The sequence below is a fragment of the Heterodontus francisci genome, unplaced genomic scaffold (genome assembly GCF_036365525.1).
Source record: "Heterodontus francisci isolate sHetFra1 unplaced genomic scaffold, sHetFra1.hap1 HAP1_SCAFFOLD_51_1, whole genome shotgun sequence".
Taxonomy (NCBI): domain Eukaryota; kingdom Metazoa; phylum Chordata; class Chondrichthyes; order Heterodontiformes; family Heterodontidae; genus Heterodontus; species Heterodontus francisci.
This window is the reverse complement of record NW_027141937.1, coordinates 1,961,075-1,971,999: the sequence shown is the minus strand read 5'-3', so window position 1 is coordinate 1,971,999 and position 10,925 is coordinate 1,961,075. Positions and strand designations below refer to the sequence as shown.

Genomic DNA, 10,925 nt, shown 5'->3' with positions numbered 1-10,925 from the left:
TTGATGTGACTGGTCCAGTTACGTTTCTGGTCAAGATGTTGATGGTGGGGGATTTAACGATGATAATGCTTCTGAATATCAAAAGGTAGATTTTTTTCTCTCTCATTGGAGATGTTCACTGCTTGGCACTTGTGTGACCAGAAGGTTGCTTGTCACTTATCAGCTCAAGCCTGAATGTTGTTCAGGTCTTGCTGCTTGCAGGCACAGACTGCTTCAGTATCTGAAGAGTTGTGAGTCATCATCTAAAATTCCCACTTCTGACTGATGTTGAAGAGAAAGTTCGTCAATGAAACAGCTGGGATGTTTGGGTCTGCGACACTACCCTGAGAAACTCCTGAGGCAATGTCCTGGGCTGAGATGATTGGCCTCCACTAACCACAACATCTTGTTTTGTGCGAGGTATGACTTCAACAAGTGGAGAGTTTTCCCCCTGATTCCCATTGACTTCAATTTTGCTGGGGATCCTTGATGCCACACTCACTCAAAGGCACTCACTCTCACCTCTCCTCTGGAATTCCAGTCTTTCATCTCTGTTTGGACCAAGCTGCAATGAGGTCATACGAACATAAGATCAGAAGAACTAGTAGCAGGAGTAGGCCATTTGGCCCCTCGAGCTTGCTCCGCCATTCAATAGGATCATGGCTGACCTGATCATGACCTCAACCCCACTTTCTTGCCTGCCCACATAACCCTTGGCTCTCTTGTAGATAAAAATCTTGAAGCCATTCAATGACCCAGCCTCCACTGCTCTCTGCGGTAAAGAATTCCAAAGATTAATGACTCTCTGAGAGAAGAAATTCCTTCTTAAATGAAAAACCCCTAAATCTGAAACTGTGTCCCCGAGTTCTAGATTCCACCACGAGAGAAAACATCCTCTCAGCATCTCCCCTGTCAAGCTCCCTCAAAATCTTATATGTCTCAATACGTTCTCCTTTCATTTTTCTCAACTCCAATGAGTATCGGTCCAACCTGCTCAACTTTCCTCATGAGACAACACCTTCATCACAGGAATTAATCCAATGAACCTTCTCTGAACTGCCTCCAATGCAAGTATATCCCTCCTTAAATAAGGAGACCAAAACTGTACACAGTACTCTCGGTGTGGTTTCACCAGCACCATGTACATTTGTCGCAAGACTTCTCTACTTTTATACTCCATCCCCCTTGCAATAAAGGGTAACATTCCATTTGCCTTCCTAATTATTTGCTGTACCTGCATGGTAACTTTTTGTGATTCATGTACGAGGACACCCAGATCCTTCTGCACCGCAGCATTCTGTAATCTCTCACAATTTAAATAATATTTTCCTTTTCTATTCTTCCTACCAAAGTGGATAACCTCACATTTTCCCACATTCTACTCTATCTGCCAAATTATTTCCTGGAGCTGAGAGACCCTGGCAGAACCTAAATTGAGCATCGATGAGCAGATTATTGCTTAGTGTGTGGTGCTTGATAGCACTGTTGGTGACATCTTCCATCACTTTGCTGATGATTGATAGTAGACTGATGGGGCGGCAATTGGTCAGATAGGATTTGTCCTGCATTTTTTTTATGGAGAGGGCACACTTGGGTAATTTTCCACATTGTCAAGTAGATACCTGTGCTGCAGCTCTACTGGAACAGCTTGGCTGAGAGCGCAGCTAGTTCTGGAGCACAAGTCTTCAGTACGAGTGTGGAAGTGAGCAGAAAGGCATGGCACTATGCTTAATGGGAAATATAGCCAAGTTAGGAATAGTAGCTTTGCTGAGCTTTGATTTTAAGTGGCAGAAACCACAATGAAATAGTTAAAAGTAAAGGCAGAGCGTGTGAGACTGTAAAGACTAGCCGACACTGGTAATTGCAAAGACATCTGTTCTTTATGGCCTGATTGTGTGACTCCCTGTGGTTTGGAACAAATGGACTCCTGTGAATCAAATGATGTCCATCCCTGTGTGAGTGATAAGGAGTGCTAGGCCCCTCTTATCTTCGTGAACTGCCGCTACTTGATGTAGCTGCAGACTGCACGAAACACTCAGGAATGTACACCGAATAGAGATAGCAGGATGCGCCGCAATTACTTGTCACAAGGTCGAGACAGACTCATGATCCATGTAGGGAGTGAGACTCGAATGATTATAAATGATTCCTATGCTCTTGCTAATTAGCTTGCTTGTCTGCTTTGTTTTATCTTGCTGGTACAAAACAATATTTTATTAGTAACAAGTATGTATTGAGAATGGAGTGTATTGTAACCTCAGTAACAGATGTACTGCATGTCACCACGAGGGTGAAGTCGAATTGTATCGCACTGATTGGTTAAACAAGGGGGTGTAGCATGAATCTTAATGTATAAACAGTAGTACCCGTATCAAAAAACTTCACTTACTCTAGTGGACCAGACAGACTCTGGGTGGAGTCAGTGTCGTTGCATTAGAGTAAGTCAGCCGGCTAAATGCGCAAATAAAGTAATTGATTTTACCTACACATCCGACTCAGTATATTCACTGAACCAGACTGAAGGCAAAAATAACTCAGAATTACACTAGAGCCGGAATGTTGTTAGGGCATTAATAGTAGACTGATGGGGCGGCAATTGGTCAGATTGCATTTGTCCTGCTTTTTTACAGACAGGGCACACCTGGGCAATTTTCCACATTGTTGAGTAGACGCCTGTGTTGTAGCTCGACTGGAACAGCTTGGCTGAGAGCGCAGCTAGTTCTGGAGCACAAGTCTTCAGTACTAGAGCCGGGATGTTGTTAGGGCCCATAGTCTTTGCTGTATCGAGTGCCTTCAGCTGTTACTTGCTATCATGTGGAGTGAAGCGAATTGGCTGAAAACTGGAAGCTGTGATGCTGGGGACCTCAAGAGGCCGAGATGAATCATCCACTGAGCAATTTCTGACTGAAGATGGTTTCAAATGCTCCAGCTTCATCTTTTGCACTGACGTGCTCGGCTCCACCAAAATTGAGGATAGGGATGTTTTTAGACCCTCCTCATCTGGTTCGTTATTTAATTGTCCACCACCATTCATGACTGGATACCTAGTTTCTCAGGGCAGTGCCCTAGGCCCAACCATCCTCAGCTGTTTCATTGATGGCTTTCTCTTCAACATAAGTCAGAAGTGGGAATGTTCGCTGATGATTCACAACTCCTCAGATACTGAAGCAGTCTGTGCCTGCAAGCAGCAAGACCTGAACAACATTCAGGCTTGAGCTGATAAGTGACAAGCAACATTCTTTGATCTGATCCTGAGGGAGATATCCGTGCGTGGAGTGGCGGGATGTATGGAGAGTGATTCTGAAGAGGGTGTCTGAGCCTGGAGGGAAGAATCTGTGGTGAGTAGTCCTCAAAGGATGTCCGTGTCTGGAGATTTAGGATCTCTGAAGAGGGTCTCCGAGCCCATAGTGCTGGGATGTATGGAAAGTGATCCTGAAGTAGGTGTCCGAACCTGGAATGGCGGGATCTGTGGAGAGTGATCCTGAAGTGGGTGTCCAAGCCTGGAGGGCAGAATCTGTGGAGAGTGATCCTGACGAGTGTGTGTAAACCTGGAATGGAAGCTTTCTGTGGAGGTACAGGTGGAGGCCATTAATTCCCAGTATTTTAAAGAGGTTTAGCATAACTTATATGTTTTTACTCTATGCCTCTATTAGTAAAGCCAAGTGTCCTGTTTGCTCTTAGCTACCTTTTCAATCCTTCTCACATTGGTGTACATTGTCTCTCTGCTCCTGCACCCAGTTTAGAACTGTAACGTTTCATTTATATGGCATTCTTCCTTCCAAATTGTATCACTTCACACTTCTCTGTGTAAAATTTCATCTGTTATGTGAAAGCCCATTTTACCAGTTTTTTTTAAGTTCCCCTGAAGTGTGTTACGATCACTGGCATAGGACAAAATTCCTGAGCATTCTTTGATGCTATCTCCATAGACAGAGCAATCTTTTACGCGAGCTCAAATGTAGGATTTTGTGTGTTTAGTATCTTATTTCACCCACCAATATAAGCACAAATATGTCACGTAAATCGTGTTCACTGCAGTCCCTGCTGCTGTTTGCTGCCTATATTTACAGGCTTTTATCTCAACCTCGTCACCATGTTCTCTAATATATTCAGGGGGCATCAGCAGAGAAAATGTTCACCAAGCATGGCAAGTGCAAGGAAATGTTTATTTATGTCATTATGTCATAAACATAATATACAAATTTTTACATGTGTGAATCATCAAGATATGTCTTCAGAAATGGAACCCCGTCACAATAAACACTGTCACCTTTCAATGTTTAGCAGACAGGTTTGACGGCCTGATGTGTGTGATTCCCATATTAATGTGTTTGTACAAAGTTCGGGGAAAGATGGAGATACGAATAATTTACAGGGAAATCTTTTAAACATATTACCACATCTCTCACTCACAAAGATCTGCAAACACATGGATTCAGAAAGAACCTGAGTACAAAATCAGCTAAAATAAAAACAGCCAGAGAGACTTGCGATAACCTGCAGCTCAGGGAAAGTACATGATGTTATGGAAGGGATTCTATTTCTTTTGTTAAAATATTTTTTGAAGAAGTCATAATCAAACTGAATAAATGTAGGACCAGTTCTTTTTCAAGAGGGCACCAAAAGGACCAATCTGGCAACTATGTTTACTGGTTGTCACATGATTCAAGTTAAATATAGAACAGAAACCCTGGTAACCGGGAGAAATTTGGTTAGTGAAGTCAGTCATGCCCCTTGAATGGACAACCTTGGCAGCAGCAGCGCAAACCGAAGACAGCAGAAAACTCACAACCTTTGGTTGTAGCAGTCAGTGTGTTTTACCTGCTGGAGTGAGCAGCTGATAAAGTTAGCCTGAAGAATCGTCAAGGAAGGAGAGAAGACCACAACCCAGTTTGTTTTCCAGAAAATCTTTAAAAGACCCTGAGAAGTCCACTGAGTTAATTCATCTTGTCGCATGTCTTTGCAGAAGGCCTGCTAAAATTAATTCTCAATGCCTTCTGAAAAGAACTGTTCGAAAATACCCTAGTGACCTGTCTACGTATATTCGGAAGTTAGACTGTATTCCAGTTTTGGAGCAACATATCTCATCTGATGATTTCTTCAAAAATGAGCAAATAAACAGCCCAAGAGGTTGTTTTTGTCTGCAACAGAGTGCTGAATTAAAAAAAAAAATCCCTTTTATTTTTTCAGCTATCCGGTGTGTGTGTGTGTGTGTGTGTGTATGTGTGTGTGTGTGTGTGTGTGTGTGTGTGCGTGCGTGTGGCTCGAAGACAAAAAAAAGGGCTTTAAAAGTTGTTCAAGGTGAAAAAGGAACTTTTAAAATTTCCACCTGTGTGTTTATGCTTTACTTCATGACTAGTTAAAACTTATTCGACAATAAATGTATAATTTTGTTGTTCATTAAAGAAACCTGGTCAGTGTCTTCTATTCTGGGAAAAATAGAGTACATGACTGACTGTATCAGTAAGTGGGAAAAGTTAAAATAGATGTTGTGACCTGTGGAGAAGTGGGATGAGAATAAAGAGTGCCCTCCTCTGCCATTAGTTGTCACATCATTTGTGATCTGGCTCAGTAGCTTAATTGGTTCGAGTGTTTGTCTAATAATCAGAAAATCTTGGATTCATATCCTTGCTTCAAAAGTTTAGCTGTCAATCGTTTACATATGTTTTCTTGTGAACTTTAACTTTTCTTATGAATTTTATTCACAAAAGAAAACAGCTCAGTGGTTGCCTTTGTGAAGGATGTGCGTTTGAAATGGCTGTTCCTGCTCGTACAGATGTTCAGTGCTAATATTTCAACGGCAACTCAATCCGCTACAATTTCTTTGAGAGCAATGTGTTTGCAGTTGCATTTAACCTGGAAAACAGCTCAACATTAATCTCACTGAAGGAAAGTGTGACCGTGTTGTATGTTTCAGAGTGTTTGTCTCGTTTTGTGTCTCTTTTAACCAAGACTATAACACGACGCAAAGGGGTGGGTTGATCCGAGGTTTAGAATATATTATCATTCAGGAGCAAGAAAAATCAAAAGGAACAAAATAAGAAAACCCAGTCTCCAGATTTGAGAATCTGTAGATCCACTTTGGGAAAGTGAATCAGAGCAGAATGAAGGGTGAACTGTCCGACTGCCCAGAAGAGATGAAGACACAGCTCAGTCAGCACGTTCCCCTGGTTTATGATGCTGGAACATTCCTCACACTGAAATTATTCAATCAATATTCATCTCCCAAGTCGGTCTGAGGCTGTGCCTCTCTGATCACGTGGAGTTAAAGCAATTCTTCCAGTCAGTTAGTTCAGCTGTCATTTCATGAGAAATTAGAAGTTATCATGACTTCGTCAGTGACCTCATGGTTCAGGTGTCTGAGTGATGTTAATCATGATGTGATGAATTGATTGTATGTTCCAGTCTTTCAGTGGTGGGTTTTCACACTGAGTTGAAACGTGTTGGACATGGTCTGGAAATGTTTCACACCGCTCCATTCCCAACAGGCCATCACCTGATGTGATGGAAATTCCATTTACTTACAGAAGCTACATTTCCATCATTGCACATCTGGCTGCACAGTCAGGATCTGAGCTGAAGGTGACCGTCCTGCCCAAATTTCCATAGAGGCAAAAAAGACATGTGATGGGTTACTGGCACAAAGCTGGGTGATGAGGTGTTTGAGAGGTTAAGATGATGGATTATTAATTCCTTCTGTTTTACATGTATGAGTTTGAATCCCATCTGCATCAACAGTTTATAAAATGTTCAATCCATTGTTTCTTCGTAATTCACCAGCTTTTGCAGAAAGTAGGACTTAAGCTGTTGCAGTACCTGTTAGAAAGATAGTCGAAGTTATTCTGAAGCCATCTTCCAATGTCATCTACATGGAAGCGGGATTTTAAAGGATAAGATGTAGTTTTTAAAAGTCACTTCAATCTTACTCAAGTCTTTACAAAGAAGCCAGGTAAATCTTTGATGAAAACTCATATACATTTAGAGATCTTTTAAAAGCACTTCAATCTTGTTAATAAAAAGTCAGATATAAATTTAAGAACTCTGATAAGGCTATGCTAAAAAGTTACAAACAACTAAGAAACAAAATACAACATTTAAAATGTCTGAACTCCCTCTGAAAGTTGACCCCTGCTGCTGCCGGTGTCTTCCTGGAATAGTGGAGCTGTTGTGTCAACAGAAACGTCCTTCCCGAGCAGCCCTGAGCCAGTTGGCACCGGCTCCAATCCAACCAAGGTAAAAATCAGGATACATTGTGGGCAATGAGCCCAAATTGCTGAACTACAGGTCCCTGTCACTTTAAAGAGTGGGCTGGTGCGATTATGATCAGAGGCTCCTTCCAAGCACATTTCTCACCACCACAACTTCCAGATGCTGGTGTTAGTGTGTGCATGCACCGGCAGTTGCAGTGCTGTTCAGACCCTCAATAGCAGTGAAAGTCTCAGTGTTCGCCGCCAATGGGGCTGTAAAATCCAGGCCAATATCTCACAGCCCTGTTAGATTTGCTCTGCCTCTGTACAAAATCAAACTCCACACAGTGTCTTTCACTCACTCCTGTTTCCAGCCCTGATGGAGCAGAAATCCCCTCTCAAAGGTACACAATCCAGTTGATTTCTGATCAAATATCTCCTTCCTCATTCAATAGAGGAAACAGAGACATGAACAGGAGTCAGGTGCAAGAAAGTTTCACCAACAGAGCAAAGAAAGGCACCAACAAATGTCACACCTACGTTCCAAATCATTTCACAGGAATATTCTTTCACTTGTTTTGTAAGATGACTGCAATAAATCTGAAAATGAGCACCATGAGGTTTGTGTTCACTCGTCACTTGTTCTCCTGTGTTTGTCTGTCAGGTTTTTAATTCAATTTGTATTGGATATTGAAGAGAATCTCTTTTCAAGATGATTGCACATTGTATTGTGTTTAAAACAACCAACTTGTAAAATGGCAGATAATGAATGTTTCAATACCTGTGTGACCAGATTCTTCCAATGCTTTTCAACAGCTAGATTGATGATGCTTGTAATCTGTATCCTGTGGCGAATGGGAGAGGAGAATAAAAACATGGTGCATGAACAGGACAGACTGTGTAAAATGGGAGCACAGAAATCCTGCCACCTCTTTGAAAGTTAATGAGATTTATTCGAAGTCAGACACCTGTCCACAATGAACAAGTGAATACATTAATTGTCCACTTTCAATCTAAATGGGACTGAGGTTCCAACAGAGAAGTTTTCTGGAAAATGCCTGCTGCAGTTTTAAAATTGATGAACTGGAACATCTTATACTAACTTTAAAATAACTGTAGTGATTGTATAGTTCTCATAGTGGAGAGAAGGAGTTGTTTATAAATAGAAGCAGAAAGACACATTTGTGGATTGGTGAATGAGCTTTATCTTTCTGAAATGTATTTGCCCTTTGGTTGCAGGTCACTGGAAATTCTTTTTTACATTTCAATTGTAGCAGCAGCAATTAGCAGCAAAATGTCTGATTAATCAGAGTAGTGGGTCTGGGAAACACTTAAACAGCCGAGACCCTGTAAAACAGAACTCCAAGTAATAGTTTAAATAAGGCACTGAACTGACAGAGCGGTAAAGGCCTGCTCAGGTCAGGAAAAAAACCCGACACGAACCTGACAGAACCACATTGGACCCGAGCCCGACCCGGCCCGAGTATCTCCATTTATTCCCACGCCCAAACTAACCCGAGCCTTACCCGACCACCGGAATGTTCACTTTACCTACCTCCCGATTCCGAATCTACAGGAAGCTGCAGCATGAGCGCAATGACATCATAGAGATGCTCACTTGCTCACTGAGCAGACTCAGAGTTTCCCTCCTTGACGTCCCAGACTCCCAGCTGAGGTTGGCTTTTCAACTTTTTACACTTATTAAACTCAACTTCCCAGCAGAGCAAAATTTAATACTTACTGTGTGTGTCACACCCGGACCTAGCCTAACCTGGACCCAGCCTGACCTGAACCTGAAAGCCCGGAAGAGCGACCCGACACGACCCGAACCCGACACAGGTCGTCGGGTCCCGTCGGGTTCAGGTCGGGTAGCAGGCCTTTCCAGAGCGGAGGTCAGATGAGGATTGAATTAATTTCAATCACTGAATCTAAACAAGAAGTAAATCTGTCAGGAATGGAAGCCTTTGCTTTATCTGTGAGCTTGTGGCGCAACGGTAGCGCGTCTGACTCCAAATCAGAAGATTGTGTGTTCAAATCACATCAGGCTCAGTTATGTTTTACAGCATCTCAAGTTCCTGGATTTTATCTCAGAAGAAAGTTCGTTCTATTGGAATGTTCAGTGAATGTTTGAATTTCAAGATCAACTTTAATAGATTAAAGTCCTGATTTCTGGTTCCGTTCCATTTCCATGCTCAGTTCTTATTTCACACTGTTTTATATCAGAACAATGTTTCAGGGATGTGATGTGTCCATTGTTTGTGCAATCGCTCTGTCACCCAGTGTGAGAAATAAAACACAAACCGCCCAGCGTGCGGCTCAAACCCAGAGCTGGCTCTGTCTATAGGCCGCTTAGTTCAGTTGGTTAGGACGCAGTGTTGATAACAACAAGGCTGTGGATTTGATCCCCATGTGCGCTGTCACATGGTCAGTCATTAATCTGACACATTTTTGTAACACTTAAAATCCAACTTTTAGATGCAAACAAGTTTACATAAAATGTCAGAGGAAACTTATTTTGAATAACATCCATTGTATCTTTGTCACTGGTCTGGAATAACACAGAATTCTTTCCAATTATCTTCCATTTCCTGATAAACGTTGAACTCGTGGCCTGTTCTCGTTCATGGTCACGAGCAGCAAAAACAGACAGAGTGAGTCTGACCCCCCAGAGATGTGGAAAAGGCTTCAGTTTGGGACAAATGCAGCAAATCAAATGTTCACCCTGCCCCGAGAGAGTCAAAAACTGGGGAAAAGGACACAAGGAGATAGAGAATAAGCTAAAGCAGACAATGTAAATATCTCCCATCCTTGATATCTCTCTATTCCAATCCAACCTTCAGAGTTGGGTAAATAATTTCAGTGTAAATTGTGCACTTCGAGAGTCAAAACTAAATGGCGATGCAGAATAAAGGAGAACTGCCAAAATCCCAGATTGAACCAGGGATCTTCAGTCGAACACTCTCCCAACTGAGCTATTTCAGTCACACGGACTTGGGATGATAAGTGGCAAGTAACATTCGCACCACACAAGTGCCAGGCAATGACCATCTCCAACAAGAGAGAATCTAACCATCTCCCCTTGACATTCAATAACATTACAATCACTGAATCCCCCACTATCAACATCATGGGGGTTACAATGGGAAGCCATACAAATAACGTGACTAGAAGAGCAGGTCAGAGGCTTGGAATCCTGAGGTGAGTAATTACAGTGCAGCTGTTGGCTCCACCCCAGGGGCTGAATTTGTTCTGTAAACTATGAAGCAGCTTCTCTCAAATCCCAGGTTTATGATTAAATCCTCTTACAAAAGCCCCAAAGTGTGATATATTCCTCTCACTCATCCATGACTCCTGACTCCCCAAAGGCTGTCCACCATCTGCAATTCACAAGTCAAGAGTGTGATGGAATACTCTCCACTTGCCTGGATGGGTGCAATTCCAACTCAAGAATCTCAACATGATCCAGGACAAAGCAGCCCGCATGATTGGCACCCCATCTACAAACATTCACTCCCTCCACCATCGACGCACAGTGGCAGTAGTGTGTACCGTCTCCAAGATGCACTGCAGCAATGCACCAAGACTCCTTCGACAGCACCTTCCAAACCAGCGACCTTTACCACCTGGAAGGGCAAAGGCAGAAAATGCAGGGGATACCACCACCTTCAAGTACCCCTCCAAGCCACACATCATCCTGACTTGGAATTATATCGCCGTTCCTTCACAGTCGCTGGGTCAAAATCCTGGAACTCCCTTCCT

At 42.6% G+C, this 10,925-nt stretch overlaps 1 non-coding gene across 1 annotated transcript; it reads left to right on the top strand.

Annotated features, from left to right (window-relative positions):
* Positions 1-9,143: 9,143 nt before the first annotated feature.
* Positions 9,144-9,215, top strand: trnaw-cca (transfer RNA tryptophan (anticodon CCA)). Its single transcript has one exon. It is a non-coding gene; the product is annotated as a tRNA-Trp (tRNA).
* Positions 9,216-10,925: the final 1,710 nt, after the last annotated feature.